The sequence below is a fragment of the Miscanthus floridulus genome, chromosome 16, assembly GCF_019320115.1.
Source record: "Miscanthus floridulus cultivar M001 chromosome 16, ASM1932011v1, whole genome shotgun sequence".
In the NCBI taxonomy this organism is placed as follows: Eukaryota; Viridiplantae; Streptophyta; class Magnoliopsida; order Poales; family Poaceae; genus Miscanthus; species Miscanthus floridulus.
Window position 1 is genome coordinate 115,395,531 of NC_089595.1, and position 19,108 is coordinate 115,414,638.

The following is a 19,108-nucleotide window of genomic DNA, read 5'->3' on the forward strand; positions in this document are numbered from 1 at the left end:
CCTTGACATACTGACACACATGCACGGTTTCACAGCACACATGCACAATCATGATAAACAACAGTTTGCAGTGTTTTTTTGTTACATCATATATCAATTTTGAAGGGGAATAGATGTATGAATTGATCATATACTACAAAAGAAGCGGTTGGTTGAGCCAGTCCGGGTTTGAGTCACGGCACCAACTTCTTAAAATGAAAATCAGGGGACGTCCCTCCCCTTGGTCAAATCATATACTACGAAAAAAAAATATGCATAAAGTGCAACTGGCAGTTTAAATTGACTGAAAGTGGCAGCATCCTTTGTTTCCTCAAGATGACAGTGAAACTGGCTGTGTTTAGAAAGCTATTTTGTTGATCGATTGAGTGGTTGGTTGACAATGACACACTAGCATCAAAACAAAGGAGAATGCTTCACCGTACGAATGTTGGAGCAGCGTGCGACGAAGTGATGCTGCTAACCCTCCCTGATTCACACGGAGCAGTCATATGTATAGCAGCGTCCAAAACCAAACATAGACTAGTTTTTCCTAACAAACGTGTATTATTTGATGAACTGAAAATGATCTTTGGCGACTAAACTGCTGCTCTATTTCTGAGCATCTTCATAAGACATTGAACAACTTGCCTCAAACGCAAAGAAGATGAGCACAGTTTTTTTTTTTTGATAACTACGAGCACAGTTGTTCACTCACCAGATCAGAACCAAGATAAAAAAAAATCATGTGGCAACATGTTGTACTGGCCTAGAGCAGTAAGGCCGTGTTTAGTTCAACTGTAGCACTTTCGTTTTTATTTGACAATTAGTGTTCAATCATAGACTAATTAGGTTTAAAACGTTCGTCTCGTAATTTCCAACAAAACTGTGCAATTAGTTTTTTTTCGTCTACATTTAATGCTCCATGCACGTATCGCAAGATTCGATGTGATGGCTACTGTAGCACTTTTTAAGAAACTTTTTGGGAACTAAACAAGCCCTAAGAGGTCATTGCTTACCTAATTTTGATGCTATCTTAGGTTTCTTTTGCCAAAAGATGCTATCTAAGTGTTAATATCCAGTTTTTACGTATAGTTGATCAGAAGTTCAGAACAACAGCCTTCACAGGCATAACCTCCCTGGCAATAATGGGTGCAGTCTTTCCCTTCTCATATTCCTCTGCTTTGAGCAATGCTGGGCACATGATACTAAAATCTGTTTTAAGATTAGAGATTGTTTCCAATGTGAAAGTGGGCGACGACACCCGGAGAATTCCTCCAGCGTCTTGATGACAACAGAAGCAGAGAAAATACGTCCCCGGCCGACAGTGAAGCGGCAACTGGGAATCTACTTGCTGCAACTTTCTTCTCTTTTGAGTCTTTTGAACTTTGTTTTGCTTTATCTGTTGAACTGTCTGCTGCCTCCAACCATATAAGTTAGCCTGATCTCTGGCTGGTTGCCATAGTTATTAAGGCGCTAAGGCAAGACGTGGCGAGCCACCCCCTTCCAATCGCCTAGGCGACACCTAGGCAATCATAAGGCGAGGCAAGACGACGCCATATGTTCAAGGCAGGAGAATGGAGAAGGGATAAAAAAGAAAAATGAAAAGGTTAAAGAAGGACAAGGAACATAAAAGGCCCAGTCCAGCAGACAGCCCATAAAAGCTCTCCCCAACTATCCTGAACTATCTAGGGCTGCCACTGCTCCTCTCCAAGTGCTTCTTCTCCCTCTCGAACACCTTCTCAGTATCCACTGCTGGAGCCGCCTCCTTCCAGATCTCCTCTCCCCTTCCTCACTGCTGCTGTCGCCCCCTTCTAGATCTCCCCTCCCCTTCCTCACTGCTGCTGCAGCCCTCCTTCTAGATCCTTATGCGAGATCAGTGGCGTAGCCACAGGGTATGCCGGGTATGCACCGGCATACCCTGCAAACCTGGCCTGCAGTAGTATATATATTATTATATTGTATATACGCTGTATTTGTTAAAAAAAGAAAAAAATATATGTGGACATCATCACGTGATGACGGGAGGCCCATATGATGCACTGACATGGCCCATGTGGCAAGGGAACTCCAATTCTCCAACGTCCAAACCGGTATGTGCGCTCCTTATACGACCCTTCGAATTTCCCAATCTAATCTCGATCAGACGGGGAGCCACGGAGGAACACGTGCGTCGCCGCCCGACATGTGAGTCTGTGACGCCCCGACCGGCCGCGGCCCTTGGTGCCCTGCCCACGTCCTGTCTGCAGAATATATGGTTGCGCTAGTCATGACTTATCATCTTGATTCACTATTTTGGTTAGGTAAATTTTGATCTTTGCTCTTCATGTTTTTTAGAAAATTATTTTCTACATTCATAGCTATTTGGTAACATTCATAGCCAGTTGAACCTTCTAATCCTCCACCCGATCAAGTTGAACCAGTGGTGGAAGACCGATGGTTGATCTGGTTGATGAAGATATAGTAAGACATTCATATTTCTTGGAAAGCGTCGAATAAAACAGTCTGAAAAATAGCATTGTAAGCCTCTGGTACTCTTTTATGTCTATATTTAAACTATTAGTATAGCTTTTGAACTATTTATATTGCATTTAGTAGCTTGTTTCAACTTAATCCTTGAATTTAAGCCTTATCATGTTACTTAGTGCATGTATACCAAATCACGTTGTAAAATTTACAATTGTTACTGAATTGCTCAAATGAATTAACCAAATTATATATGATTTTTTTTACGGCATACCTAAAGTTAAAATCCTAGATTCGCCACTGTGCGAGATCCCCTGTTGTTGCCCTTCAAGAGCCCCTCCCAGATTTGCTAGGGAGCAGAGCTGGCGGGGATGGGAGCAGAGCTGATGGGGATGGGAGCATAGATTAGTGGTTAGCCTTGCTTGGTCCTCCTCCAGTTCTTCCTATGTCTCCTCCCTCCCCTGCTCCCTCATTTTGCTGGTTTTGGTCGTGGCGTCGAGGACGCCCAGACTTTTTTTAGCGCCTGGACGCCTAGGCGACGCTTAGGCGACGACTTAAAAACTATGCTGGTTGCTTTGCACTAAAACAAGCACAAAAGACCAGCTAAGCTTTCCCCAATCAACGCAGCAACAATGGTGCTGTTCCTTGAGTATCTCTTGCTGGCCTTTGTCTCTCTAGCTTGCTGTACCACAAGCATGACACAGACCTCACTTGTCCTCGCAGCTCATGCGGCATCCACCTCCAATTTCTCCGATCACCTCGCTCTCACGGCATTCTAGTCACAAGTGACGAGTGACCCATCGAGAGCGCTGGCGACGTGGAGCAACCAGTCTGTGCCGATGTGCCAGTGGCAGGGCGTGTCTTGTGGCTTGAAGGGAAGCCACCATGGCCGTGTGGTGGCGTTGGACCTTAGCGAGCTCAACCTTGTTGGCACCGTCACTCCTGCGTGGGGAAACCTCACGTACCTGAGGCTGCTCAACCTTTCGTCGAATCACTTCCATGGGATCCTGCCACCAGAGCTCGGTAATCTCCATGACCTTGAGGATCTGCAGCTTAGCTACAACTCCATTGAAGGGCAGATTCCACCATCACTCTCCAGCTGCAGCTACCTTGTCGATATTTCAATCAACGATAACAAGTTGCAGGGTGTGATACCAGGAGAGTTCAGCTCACTGCATAATCTCCAAATACTCCATCTTGAGTCTAATGCACTTACAGGAACCATACCTTCCAGTATAGGTAACCTTGTGAATCTCAAATACCTAGGCCTAACATTCAACAATTTGACTGGGGAAATCCCCGTAGAGACAGGCAGTCTTGTCAGTCTCGGTGAGTTAGATCTAGGTTACAATCTGTTTTATGGAAGTATCCCTGCTTCACTTGGAAACCTCTCAGCATTGACCGTTCTTACTATTCCCAACACTAACCTAGAACACATCCCACCACTCCAAGGCTTATCATCTCTCCAAATACTTGAGTTGGCAAACAACAAGCTCACGGGAAACATCCCTTCTTGGTTAGGAAACCTCTCTTCACTAGTTTACTTAAGTCTCAAGTATAACAGTCTAGTGGGTCAAATCCCAGAATCATTAGAAAACCTTGAGTTGCTTCAGATCCTTTCTCTCTCAGTCAGTGGCGGATCTACAGGGTATGCCGGGTATGCACCGGCATACTCTGCGGTCCAGCCAACACGAGTAATACATCTGTGTATATAATGTAAAAAGAAAAAGAAAAAAACACACGATGCTTTGCCTACCTCCCGCTAAGTCCGCTGGGTGCGTTGCGAAGTCACGATTCCAATCCCCAACAGCCGCCGCCGTGCCGCTCTCGCTTCGTCTATGGTCTGCCTCACGAACTCACGAGGCGCGATCTGGCGATCTCGTCCTGACTGTGATTCTGCCCATTTCGTTCCTGGAAAAGAAGCCAACGCGGACAGCGGTGCCTACGTTATGCAGTTCTGGCCGGCTGGCTAACTGCTGCTGCCGGCGTTCTGGGCTTCTGGCCGTGAAAGCATTCAGCAGCTACCTGGACTACTGATGCCACCGCTGTACTTGTAATTTGTAAAGTACGCAGACTTGCAAAGACTTCGATAATTCAACAGACGACTTGCACATGTTTGCCAGATTTATTTATTTTATAATTTATAATCTCTAAACATACATAATTAGTTACATTATTTTTTAGAATTGTTCAAGAAAAGAAACGGAGATATTATCTCTTTTCCAGAAACACGCAGCCAAGAAGGCAGCGACGGCTACTACTACCGCTTCAAATCATTGTAAATCACCTAAAAAAGTCAAATAACTAGCATTGCAAGTATTTTACTCTCTTTTATGCCTATAATTTTAACTATATCTTTATAGCGTTTGAACTATTTATGTCATCACAATTTGTGAAATAGTTTCTGAATTCTGATTTAATCTTTGAATTTAAGACTTGTCATATTGTTTAGTAGATGTATATATAATTATTTTGCGGATTTGCAATTGTTTACATATTTCGTAAATGGTATTACCGAATTGTATAAGATTTTTTTTGTACGGCATACCCTACGATAAAATTCCAGATCCGCCAATGCTCTCAGTGAACAATCTTTCAGGTTCCGTACCACAGTCAATTGGAAACCTCCATGACCTCACCGAACTATATCTATCCAAAAATGCACTAGAAGGATCATTGCCTCATTCAATGTTCAATCTCTCTTCTCTTGAACTTCTGCTATTGGATTTCAACAGTTTCACTGGAGATTTTCCACCTGATATGGGCAGCAAGCTATCAAAACTAAAATTACTATTTGCATCAATCAATCAATTTCACGGTTCGCTCCCGTCATCCATATGCAATGCCTCCTGCTTCAAGTCATTGAAATAGTAACCACCTTCATGTCGGGCACAATTCCCCAGTGCTTGGGAACTCACCAAAAGAACCTCTCTGTGGTGTTCCTTGTAGATAGTTACTTTGAAGCAAGAAATGATGCTGATTGGGGCTTCCTGACAGGTCTCACCAATTCTAGCAATATGAGGAAATTAGCTTTGAGTTCCAACAAACTCGAAGGTGTGCTGCCAAATTCAATTGGTAATCTTTCAACACAAATGAAGTTTCTTACCATAAAAGACAACAAGATAACTGGTCCAATACCAGAAGGAATGGGGAACCTAATCAACCTAAATGAACTTGATATGGGTAATAACATGCTAGTATCCGCTATTCCAGTATCTCTCAGCAAACTCAAGAAGTTCAATAGGTTATCTTTATCAAATAATGCGTTGTCAGGACCCATCCCTGTATCTCTGGGCAATCTTACAGAACTTATTACCCTTATCCTCGGTACTAATGCGATAAGTGGAGCTATACCTTCCAGTCTCAGCAACTGTCCTTTAGAGGTTTTAGATCTTTCTCACAACAATCTTTCCGGTCCGATACCCAAAGAACTATTTTTCATATCAACACTGTCGAAATCCATGAATCTCGCACATAATTCCTTATCAGGTCCTTTCCCATCAGAAGTGGGAAATCTCAAAAATCTCAACGAAATCGATTTATCTAATAATATGATTTCTGGTGAAATTCCAACCTCCATTGGTGAGTGTCAAAGCTTGGAAAATCTTAATGTATCTGTAAACATGCTTCAAGGGGCAATTCCAGTGTCCCTAGGAAACCTAAGAGGCCTCTTGGTGGTTGATCTTTCCTACAATAATTTATCTGGGACAATCCCAGAAGTACTTGGCAAGCTACCAGGGCTTTCTTCATTGAATCTCTCATTCAACAAATTGAAAGGTGGAGTGCCAAAAGACGGGGTATTTCTCAATGCAACTGCAATCTTGATCACAGGAAACGGTGGCCTGTGTGGTGGTATCCCTCAACTGAAATTGACACCCTGCTCTATCCACACCAACAAGAGGCCATCACGGGAACTAGCCATAATAGTCTCCGTATGCAGTGCAGTTCTTTTTGTCGCAATATTTGCACTTGCACTGTCTTTCTACAGAAAGATCCAAAAAACAAAAGAAAACTTACAAAGGCCAGCCATCGATGAGCAACACCTGAGAGTATCTTATGTTGAATTGGCCAATGCAACAGATGGTTTCTCATCTGAGAACCTCATCAGAGCAGGGAGCTTTGGCTCGGTCTAGAAAGGGAGAATGAGAAGCAACGACCAGCATGTAGTAGTTGCAGTTAAGGTTCTCAACCTCACGCAGCGTGGAGCAACTCAAAGTTTTATTGCAGAATGCGAGACTTTAAGATGTGCTCGACATCGTAACCTTGTGAAGATCTTGACAGTCTGCTCCAGTATTGATTTTCAGGGTCGTGACTTCAAGGCCCTTGTGTATGAGTTTCTACCAAATGGAAATTTAGACCAGTGGCTGCACGAACATATCATGGAAGATGGTGAACATAAGGCACTGGATTTGATTGGAAGGCTACACATTGCGATTGATGTGGCATACTCACTTGATTATCTTCACCAGTATAAGCCAACACCTATTATTCACTGTGATCTTAAGCTAAGCAATATTCTCCTGGACAGTGACATGGTTGCTCATGTTGGTGATTTTGGGCTTGCAAGGTTTCTACATCAAGACACATATCAGTCAAGTGGTTGGGCATCAATGAGAGGATCGATTGGCTATGCAGCTCCAGGTGTGCTTCTATTTTCTAATCGATCTTCTTCCAATATATATAGTCTGAAATGCGTACCTTAGTTCACGTTGATATGTACAGCTCAACAAAACAGAATTTTTGAGAATTGGAAGGAGCAGAATGCCGGAATGGAACTAAATTATATTATTAAATGTAGTTTTTGTAAATGAATTTTATACTGAACATAAAACATTCAATGAGCATATCTAATTCTTGAGGGATAACTTTCTTAAAAAGATGTCGTTTTGGTCGACAGAGTATGGACTGGGCAATGAAATCTCCACGCATGGTGATGTCTACAGCTATGGAATACTGTCGCTGGAGATGTTCACTGGAAAAAGTCCAACGGACAGTGAATTTGGAGAAGCCATTGGACTCCGCAAGTACGTTCAAATGGCGTTTCCAGACAGAGTGAGTAGTATCGTGGACCAACAGCTACTAACAGAGACAGAAAACAAAGAAGCAAGCATCTCTTACTCTGGCAGTATTAGCAATATGAGAATTCCCTGCATTGCCTCCATTCTGCAAGTTGGAATTTTCTGTTCACATGAGACACCAGCAGATCGCCCACCGATCGAACATGCTCTTAAAGAGTTGCAAGCAATTAGAGACAAGTTTCACAAGCTCCTCCCCAGCTCTCTGGTAAAGGAGCACCATAAAAAATCAACTAACACGTCCCAAGAATTTTCTAGTGCATGACGTCCTGATGCCTTACTGTCTGCTACATCCAGGCTGAGACTTGTGTGGGTTCTTGCTATTCAGGCTAGTGTTTCACAAAATGCTTCATCTTGTTCCAGAATAAAGTTTTCTAGTTGTTCTGGCAAAATGGATTGTTGGATGTCAGCCACCGCTACCACATTTCATGTAGATGATTTGAACTTTCCGCTTTCAGATTCAGAATGGCGGATTCAAATTGTGCCGTTGCTCATTGCAGGGTCCAAAATCAAAGTAGTAAAAGACATTTTGCTCTTCATTCAGAGGCCATCTGGAGTCTTCAATTGGCTACTTCTACAGTCTGTCACCTATTGCTCCGCCTTTTCGGATTGCTGTGGAGGCTCACAACTTGCCAAATACTCATAAAAACTTGTGCTTTGTGTCTATCAAAATAATCCAAACCACGTCTGATCACATCAGTCTTAAGTAGTGTCTTTCAACTGTCAAACTCTTGTAATGCTTCCCGGTGTTAATCAGAGCCATCCAAAAGGACTTATGTGCGGGTACGATCCCGGATACCCATGGCATACTACATGGGCTGCGCCGTCAGGGGTGGTCCAGCCCATAAGACGAAGACTTACGGTGCACGGTACTGCTCGGCGTGTACCACAAGACATCAAGGGCGATATCCTAAAGATGCTACAAGATCTGTTAGGATATGCTCGATCCCGAGATTCTTGTAATCAGTTATTACTTACCAGTTATCTCCTATATCTAACCGACTTGTAACTCTACATCCCGGCTATATAAGGCGAGTAGGGGACACCCTCAAAACACACGCAATATCATACGATAGCCAATACAAACCAACAGACCACAGGAGCAGGGCATTACGTCGTGCAGACGGCCCAAACCTGTCTAACTCTTGTGTCTCTGTTGCCTTCTTGTTCTTGATTACGCGCACCTCTGCCGATCAATCTATCTTCGTGGGATACCCCTCGGAGGACTGCTGATGATATTCTGTTGACAATTGGCGCGCTAGGTAGGGGCGTGCATGCTGTTTCCATGACGAAGAAGATGGCACACTTTTCAGGCTCTTCGTCCTCTCTAAAGCCCGGCCAGATCTTTACCGTCGGATCGATCTCCTGGGTCATCAATGCTAACGGAGACGGAGAGATCATCAAGCCGGTACAGATCGATTCTGCGCCGACCACACCAACGCCTGCAACAGCGGATCCGATCTCAGAACCGCCTCCGAGGTCGTCTTCACCAACAACTCGCCGCCTGCTGCCCCGCCAAAGTTTTGCTAGGCGCTAGGCGAAATCTAGGCAATGACCCTTAGCCTAGCGACTAGTCCAGCCTAGGCTAGCCTAGGCGATGCTAGGCGTTTTTCTAGACGTTTTGCCAATTTATATTTATATATCAATATATAATATATACAATTATAGGCTTATAGCACAAATCATGAATAATTTAGATAAAAAATAGGGAATGATCAGTAGACATACCTTAGGTCCTTTGTTCTTAGTTGTAGTTGATACACTACTGATCACTGAATTTCCTACAGCACTGCTGCAATAGAAGTGGACAACACTTTTAGATGCAATTGGGCATCAATACAAGTGATACAAAAAAATAGGAAATAGCAAGTTAGGTACTTATCTGAGGTCTGAGCCTTCTCCCATCCATTATCAGCATTTCAGCAGCATAGGATAGCCTTTTGAAATCACAAACATGAAGGGACAGCAGGCAGCAACATAGAATATAAAATGGATAGTAGACTAGCAGTACATTACATCACATGATTGATGATTCTCAGTTCTCACAACACAAAACACAAGCACACAGCAGGAGTTCTAAGTTCGTAAGTTAAAGATACATGGATGCATAATAAAAGCTAAAACATGACATGAAGCTGTCTCACACTTCTTCAGTAGGGTTCATCCATCACATAGTCATCCTCATCTTCATCAAACTCTTCTTCTTCGGACTCAAACTCTTCTTCATAGAGCTCCATCACCCTTGCACTTCTACGCAGCTCTAGTTGTTCTTCTGCTCCCACTACATCTCCAAGCACAGACCAAGGTATCCCTGTACCTTCCATGAGTTCTTCCTCATCTTCCTCATCTCTAAAGACAACTAATGCACAATCATCTCCATTCTCTTGGAGGAAACCTTGAGCTTCAGTTGTATCACTAGACAAGAGAACATTAGTAATTTTCTTTGACTTGATCTTTGCTCTCTTATTAATCAGCCTGTTGTTGAATTGAATGTAGACCAACTTGTTGAGGCGGTATGTAGTAAGCCTATTTCTCTTCTTAGTGCGCACCTATAAATTAAAAATAAGAGCACTTTTAGTTCTGCAATTTAATTGTAATGCTGCTGAAATTTTGATAACAGATAGGTACTAACCCCATCAAACCCACTCCAAGTTCTTTCACAACCAGAAGAACTTGCTGTTAAAGATAGGATCTTGGTACTTTTACTTGGATTATAATCAAAGTTTTCAAAAGTCCTTGCAAGCTTCTTGCTAAATGGTCCTTCTCTATTTTGATACTTCTGGAGTTCAATGTTGGCAGCTTGTTCTTGCATGTCTTCATCATGATAATAAAACGTCTCCATACAACTAATAAATCCTTCTGTCATTTTGGGAGCATCAAAGATTGAAGGGTCAACATAACTGTAGTGCGGATTCAACAAATAAGCTGTCAAATGCAATAGAGAATCAAGTCTTCCAGTCATTTTCTTGTCAACAACAGCAATAACATCCTTGAAATGGGACTCATTATTGCCAAGGGCCTCTTTGACCTGTCTCTTTGCCTTTAATAGTTCTCCATATACAAAACCCATGGACGGCTTCACATCTCCATCAACCAAACGGAGAACTTTGAACAATGGCTCAAAAACAGCTAATGTCAACTTCACATCCTTCCAAAAGTTTGGATTCAATATAGTTGCTGTGGCATTTTTTCCTTTCTTTGATTTCACATCCTTCAATGAGTCCCACCTACTATGCACCACCATCTTTCTTAGTTGGTCCTTCTTCTCTTGTATGCTGTTCAAAGTCAAATAGTTTGAAGCAAACCTAGTCACTCCTGGCCTTACTATCTCTTTGCCCTCAGTGAAGTACCTCATGCACTCTAGTGTTCTTGTGTGCCCATAGACAAATATGGTGAATGTCTTTGCTTGGTCAATCACCTTCTTGAACCGAGGCATGTTGCCAATTCCTTGGAGCATCAAGTTGATTGTGTGAGTTGCACAAGAGGTCCAAAAGATCTATGGTCTCTTCTCATGCAGTAGCTTCTTTGCTCCCATGTTGTTAGAAGCATTGTCAGTCACAACTTGCACCACATTATTTGGACCAATATCTTCAATTGCTTTGTCCACTAGTTCAAAGATGACTTCACTTGTGTGTGACACATCTGACATCTCTTTTGAGGAAATAAAACTGGTTCCATCAGCACAATTAGTGCACACATTCATTATGCTTCTCCTCTTCTTATCTGACCAAGCATCGGTCATAATAGAGCACCCATTCTTCAACTTCACGGCTTCACGTTCTTATAGCAAACTCTTGGTTCTTGCATATTCTTCTTCCAGCAATCTTCCTTGCAGGTCAAACATAGTTGGAGGTTCAATTCTAGGCCCAAATTGTCCAATCGCTTCACACATTTGCTTGAACTCATCATTGTCACATGCATTGAATGGTATTGCTGTCAATGTTACAAAAAAAGGAAATTAGTGTTCAATTCAGTAGTACAGCAAGGCATCCAATGAAATTGAAATCTGAAATAAAAAACAGCAAGGAAATTACCATGGTTATAGGCCCATCTTGCAATATATTTATGCACCTCATGTAATATTTCTTTCCAAAGTTCCTTGTTCAGCTTCTGTTGAGTCAAAGATTTAGATTTAGTTGCTATAGGATCAATAGCTTTTGTCCATTTGTCCATAGGGCCTAATTTGTGAGGCTCTGAACTTCCAACACAAGTGACTTCCTCTGACCCTCCAACCCTAGATACATGAACTTCCTCTCTAAGTTCTAGCTCACGAACAGTCTTCTCCTCCCTCTTTCTTTTTGCTTCATCTAGTGCTTTCTTGCACTTTTCTTGAGCCTCTAGCAACTTCTCTTTGGTGGTCTTCGTGCCCTGGCATTTCTTCGCATTCTTTCCTTCCTGGGCGATATGCTGCTTCAACCAATAAACCCCTCCAAACATTTGCTTGTCACATAGTATGCACTTCACCTTGTCCTTGTTGTTCGGATCAACAAGAACCCCATACTCCCATCCCACATCATCTGAATTCCTTCTCAAGACAGTTGCTCCCTCTGTTCCACTTGCAGTTTTAGATTGACCCTCTGTTCCCGTCATCTGAGTTCAAGCCATCAATCAACAAATTACAAACATATACATAATACATGCAATCGCCAATCAGTCAACAAAGGAGTAGCCGTGGACCATCAACCGCAGTTGTAAGCTCCCCCAAGGTTGGTCTTTGCCACTGCTGCTCCTTTGCTTCTACTGTTCTGGCATTATATATACATGTAGACGGGATCTTGGGAGACCAGCGGGGAGGAGGACATACAGACCTTGGGAGGAGACCGGCAGGGAGGAGCTTCTAGCGACGAAGACGAAGAGACCGGTGAGGAGGAGCACGACCTATGGGGACGAGCTCGTCAAGGAGGAAGGAGACTGGCGGGGAGCAGCATCGTCGATGGGTCTTGCCAGGTGGGGAGGAGGCTCGCTGGCGGGATCTGCTTCTAGGCGAGCAGCGTAGCCGATGGGACCTGCTTCCCGGCGGGGAGGAGCACGACCCGCGGGGATGAGCTCGTCGAGGAGGAAGGAGACCGGCGGGGAGCAGCATCGCCGATGGAGGTCGAGGTCGAGGCGAGTACGACTTTCTCTCCCCTTCTCCCCCTTATCCTTCTCCAGCGCATCAGCGCGCGGCTTTTTCCCGCGCCTAGAGCTCTACGCGCGCGCTCGCCCGTGGAGCCATTCTTTCGTGCACGATGGCCCGTGTCGCCCGCCTAGCTCGATTCCGCGCCGCCTAGGGCTCCTGGGCGCCGCCAAGTTGCCGCCTAGCTCCACCGAGTCATCGCCTAGCTTCGCCTAGTCGCTCCGCCCGCCTAGAGGGGCGATTACCCCCCTAGTCTAGGCGCCAGGCCATAGCCTAGCGACTAGGCGCGTCTAGGCGAGACGTAATTGTCGATTTTCAAAACTTTGTGCCCCGCTACTCAAGGAAGCAGGTCGGCAATGATGATCTGATATCAAGTTGGCCAGAAGCTCGCTGACTGCCTCTCCCTCACGGAATTGGCTCTGACCACTCCAGTTCAGCGCCGACCACTTTTTGGTTCTGATCTATCAGAAGCCGATCAGGAAACTCCAGGGGAAATGGCCACCATCCATCAGGATGCCCTAAGGGACAAATTCATCGACCAAATTGGAGACATCTATCCTCTCGCCGATCCGATCGCCGACCAGCTCTCGCCGACTATCAATATGCTGCAAATCGGCCAACATCTCGAAGAATCCCTCCACACCATCCTAGAGGAAAATCCAGACTCTGAGTCCCAGGGCTCTACGGAGATTGTCGCCGAAACCGCTGCCGTCCAACCTCCTTTTCCACCCTTCCATGGAGGCGGGATTTTTAATGTCAGCATCGACAGTCCTCCATGGGATGGAGAAACCGATGAGGACCGCGCAGCTCGCGTCAACAAAAACGCCAACCATGCGTCTCGAACAGACGCAACACTCGACAACAAGATCAGAGTCAAGCAATCTAAGAAAGCTAAGTCAAGTCGCTTCCTAATTAAATATTGTTATTATACTTCCAGATATATCTATATGTCTGCATGATTTGGTTGGGAGAAACCTAATCACATCTTGTTGTTGCTCATGATTTCTGATCGGATATGCAAGATCATTTTCGTGGATCACGACAACCAGCAATCAGGAAAGGCGGCCGACGATAACGCGATGTGGAGCAGTGTTTCCACCAAATATGCTGGCAACCTCACGTATCTCAGGCATGCAAGGAAGATCTTGGACTGCGCCCTCGCCTTGGTCGGACACGCTCAAGGACTTCGCCTCCCCACGCGGATTGACTCCGTCAGGCTCTGATTACGTCCGTTCGCCTATGACTCCGCGTACCTATCCGAGCTGTCAAACGAACCGTCCGAGCCGTCAAGCGAACCGCTAAGCGAGCTGCCCGCATCACCGACCAGTAACATAAGGACGACATCGCCCGGACTAATCACTCCAATCGCCTATCGCGTCGCAATGATGACAACCGTAACCGTCGCCATGATGACAATTCGAAAAGTTTGAGGGCCGGGCAATTTCGTACACACCGACCAGATAACGCCATACGCCACCGACCAGATGTTCTGTTTAAAGCTAAGTCATGCTTTAATATTTTTCTAAATATTCCCCAACCTTCATGTATCTCTATGATGTTTATCCGAGCTGTTTTGTCCATGTTTGTTCTCTAAATATTTTTCTTTCATGTATATCATCTTAAAGATGACATACAGCTAAGCCTAAGGCAAATCCTCAAACAGCCATGTTGATGCTCGGATGTTCCTAGAGACGGCCCTATCTCTGGCTTCTTCCTACACGTGCACGAGCATCTGCCCTCTGCATTAGGGGTGGTCGGCAGCGGCTCCTTAGCGACGCCCTACTCTTCCTACACGCACACGGGCTCCGCGCTCTGCGTTATGGTTAACAGGCTAGCTAGGGCTGGAGACTCAACTACACACTAACTGGTCGGACGATTTATATTAAATATAAACACATCTTCAGAATAACACTAAGTGTTCACACCAACTGGTCACCTAGCTGCATATGCTATTTCATCACCATTGTTGATTTTTCTCCGAAGTTTATATATTTTATTTTTACATCATGTACTACCCATTCTACACATTTGTTTCGCAGGGGCACGGTTCAGTCAACAAGCTTACGCTCAGGGACTGAACAAGATGATCATCGTCTGGGTGGTCGGACCACCTATCAGACAAACTTCACCGCCAACCAACTGGTTAGACTACTCGGCACTCACTCCTGCTCGGCGTTCACTTCGCTGCTGACCAGTTGGTTAGACTGCTCATTGCATGGGCTTCATCATCAGCTACGCTGGGGGCCCATCAGCTACGCTGGGGACTCCTCGATGTTCAGATTCTTCGTGCAAGCGTCGCCAGCTAAGCTAGGGACTCCCTTGGTGGTCGGATCTTGCTACATCTCATCGGTGTGCTATCAAGTTGCTCTATGCTGTACGGATCAGGGTACTGATCTTGGGTAGCACGTCTGGGTCTTGTGAAGTACATGGCAGATGATGTTGGAAAACTTTCATTAAAAAATCTTTGACCCTGCTACAAGATATCTTCAAAATCTTCCAGCAGGCTCGGGGACTACATCATCATTATGATTTGGTTTCTCACCATACTAGGGACTTTTTTTTCCCGGTTACTGTTGTTTCTGACCCTAGCACCATGTGACCACGTCACTTACTGTCAGGCTCAGGACTAAGTGGGCACACTTCACCTTGCGGTGAATGTGTGCTTTTCATTTCAGGGTTCAGCCCGTGGACTGGTTGCCCGTTCGGCTAGTCTTCTGTTTTTCTTCTACTTTCTAGACCCTGGCACCACGTGACTACGTCACTTACTGTCAGTCTCGGGGACTAAGTAGGCACACTTCACCTTTCGGTGAGTGTGTTTTTCTTTAATCTATTCATTGGAAGACTCCGTGCCTCCCAAAGTTGAAAAAGATTATCTCCTTTTTTCGTGGTTAGATTCTAAGTGGGCACACTTGGTTCATAGCGAGGAAATTTATGATTTTGAACTTGAGCTCCTTACATCCTTCTGGCAAGCCTTACTTGGGTAAGCCCGGGCTCGGTCGGACAATTATGTTGGTCGGTTACGGTCCACAACTGCTCGACGACTCATTAGAGTGGTCGGACTATGAGTCTGACTGCTCGGCTTTGTTTACACCTGCTCGGATAAGCTCAAGACGGTGTTGTACAGCGGATACAAGGCACTCAGGGACTAGCTGTGGGGGGTATGACCCCGGATACCCATGGCAGACTACATGGGCTACACCGCCAGGGGTGGTCCAGCCCACAAAACGAAGACTTATGGTGCACGGTACTACTCGGCGCGTACCGCAAGACATCAAGGGCAATATCTTGAAGATGCTACAAGATCTGTTAGGATATGCTCGATCACGTGATTCCTGTAATCTATTATTACTTACCGGTTATCTCCTAGATCTAACCGACTTGTAACCTACCCCTCGGCTATATAATGCGGGTAGGGGACACCCTCAAAACACACGCAATATCATATGATAGCCAATACAAATTAACAAACCACAGGAGTAGAGTATTACATCGTGCAAATGGCCTGAACCTGTCTAACTCTTATATCTCTGTTGCCTTCTTCTTCTTGATTACGCATACCTCTACCAATCAATCTACCTTTGTGGGATACCCCTCGGAGGACTACCGACGATATTCTATCGACAACTTATTATATACTTCAGAAATAAAAAGTTGGGCTTATTCTATTCTCTTTTCCCCTCTCTCCTGGAGACATGAAAACCATTTAATATCCAAAAAATGCTCGCGACATTTTCATCTTGCAGGCTGTAGATCCATGTTTAAATATGGACTCCTGAGTCCAGACAAATCACATCCAAAATGAAGCTGCCCTGAGGGCGTAGCAGGTAACTTTAGAAAAAAATTGATAATACCATGAGTTTGGTGATGTGGCAAGAGATCATCATCCTGCAGGCTTGCATACTCCACTGCTAGAGAGGTCCTGCTGCAAGCTGCTAATAAAAAAATAACGCCACTCTTTCGTAGTTTCACAACCTCCACCAAGCTTCCCTGCACGTCCTTTTTTCCAAAGTAAAATTTGGAAAATGTTAGGGTCAGAATCATATCATATACCATAGTAATCAAGTAATTAAGGTCGGGAAGGGACGACCCACCGTTTACCTCCGGTGCGGACTCGTTGTGGGAGGAATGGCAGAGCAAGCAGATGCACGGAGATGGAGACGGCGCGGACCAGGCTCGGCTCAGCTCCGGTGGTTGCTATGCGGGGAGACCAGCCTCAGTAGCAAGGATGAAGAATGCACTAGGGGTTGAAGGGGACCGGTGTCTCGAATCTCGAGGAGTCTGCCGCCGGGAACAAGCTGCACCGGAGGAAGAGCCAAGACGAGGCGAAGGGGACGCATAAGCGCTGGCCTGGCCACCGCCAAGGTTAGGCTAATTGGGCCAGGCTGTAGTTGGGGTGTTATCGACTCTTTTTTTTTTCTAACAACAGGGTGTTATCGACTTTGTGTAGCTAATGTCCATTAGCGGCCTCTTCTACATGTGCATTGATGATGAAATATAGGCCCCGTTCGCTTGGAGGAATCTGGAGGAATTTGTGAGAGCATGAATAGTGAAAACCATCCGTGCACAGTGAAAACCGGTTGGTTTTCAAACCATCCGAACGGCCCCATAATGTGTGTTGCATCACTCTCTGTTTTTATCTCCTACACTACATGGTATCTGCTTAATGTTGATCCTCCTGCCTTCCGTTGCAACCCCTTCCTTCGCTGGCATGATCTCCTCGACCTCCTCCTGGTCCGGTGATGGCGCCGCCACTCTTGACAGCACCTCTTCCCTGGTGCATGTCGTCACCAACTCAGATCCCACTAATCAACACCAAGACCCATGTCCTCATGGTTCTTGATCTGGCCAAGGCCAACTATGGTCATTGGAGCCTGAATGATTTTGCCATTGTCTTATAGACCTAAAACAGGATCACTAGCCATAGATCTAGCATGTCTATTTACTTTTGGAAAATAAATAGTGAGGATTAATAGATAGAGAGTGAGAGAGAGAGGGGTGAAGGGGGTGCAAACCATCGGCCGCCTTCGAGGAAGACGGACTCGCCATCGCGGTGCTTGGTGAAGACCCGGTGGCGATGCTGAGTCGAAGGGCGGCGTTGGCCGACGGCGGTGCTTCCCGTCGCTGGCAGCGCCCCCTCTGTGATCGGTTAGGGTTTAGGACTATAGGTGGGGTGCTAGGCGGCTCAGATGAACCTCGTGCTTGTCGCCCCAGCCCACACCTCCTATTTATGGCGCTATGCGATGGGGGCCCACCAACCATATTAGGGTTGGGCGCCCCCGATCAGGGCGTGGATCCAAGGACTCAATTGGCCGTTGGATAGAGACCATATAACATTCTCCCCCTTGAGCTCACCTTATTACTTAAACTCAACTTACTTACTTTATCTTGTTCCCATTCCATCACAGATTAGTGCATAGAGCGTGCCTCGTCGTCACGGTCAGTTGCCATTAAATTAAATAGTTACAATGCACATCTCTATTTTGAAACAGATTCTTAATTAGGCTCTTATTGTCCAGGAATCATAAGCTTTCCATTAAACCTGTGTCGGCTAAGTGTTCTCTGAACACGCTGGGTGGTAAGCCTTTTGTAAGCGGATCCGCGAGCATCTTTTCTGTTCTTATATGCTCAAGACTAATTATATGATCCCAAACTTTATCTTTCATAACATAATGCTTTATGTCAATATGTTTGGTAGCACCACTTGACTTATTGTTGTGAGCATAATATACTGCTGGATTATTATCGCAGTATAACTTGAGTGGTTTATGTATGTCGTCTACCACTTTCAACCTAGGCATGAATTTCTTTAGCCAATTCACCTGCCCTGTGGCCTCATAACATGCTACAAACTCGGCATACATTATGGACGATGTAGTGACGGTTTGCTTTGAGCTTTTCCACGACATAGCTCCTCCTACAAGGGTGAATATGTATCCTGACGTGGACTTTCTTTAGAACTTTTTTGAAGTATGTCTTTTGTGATAATCCTAAAACCCCCTTTTCTCTATCTCGGTGAATCTCTATTCCTAGGACGAACGAAGCTTCACTGAGATCCTTCATATCAAACTTTGAGGACAAAAACTTCTTTGTTTCTAGTAGTAGATTAACATCACTACTGGCGAGCAAGATGCCATCCACATACAAGACTAGGAAAAAGTATTTCCCATTCTTGAACTTTGCATAAACGCAATTGTCCTCTATATTTTCTTGAAATTCAAACTAACTTATTGTACTATCAAACTTCAAATGACACTGTCTTGAAGCTGGTTTTAATCCCAAAATGGATTTCTTTAGACGACATCCCATACGTTCTTTTCCATCCACAACAAAACCTTTCGGTTGTGCCATGTAAACGTTTTCCTCCAAATCCCCATTTAGGACACCGTCTTTACATCTCTGATGTAATTCTAAGTCGTAATGTGCTACAAGCGCCATTATGATTTTAAAAGAATCCTTACATGAGACTAGAGAAAAT

General features: G+C 44.9%; 2 pseudogenes; one reads left to right on the forward strand and one right to left on the reverse strand.

The window, feature by feature from the left end:
• The first annotated feature begins 3,137 nt into the window (after positions 1-3,137).
• Positions 3,138-7,850, forward strand: LOC136511337 (receptor kinase-like protein Xa21; annotated as a pseudogene).
• A 1,817-nt stretch (positions 7,851-9,667) lies between these two features.
• On the reverse strand, positions 9,668-12,107 carry LOC136511338 (uncharacterized; annotated as a pseudogene).
• Positions 12,108-19,108: the final 7,001 nt, after the last annotated feature.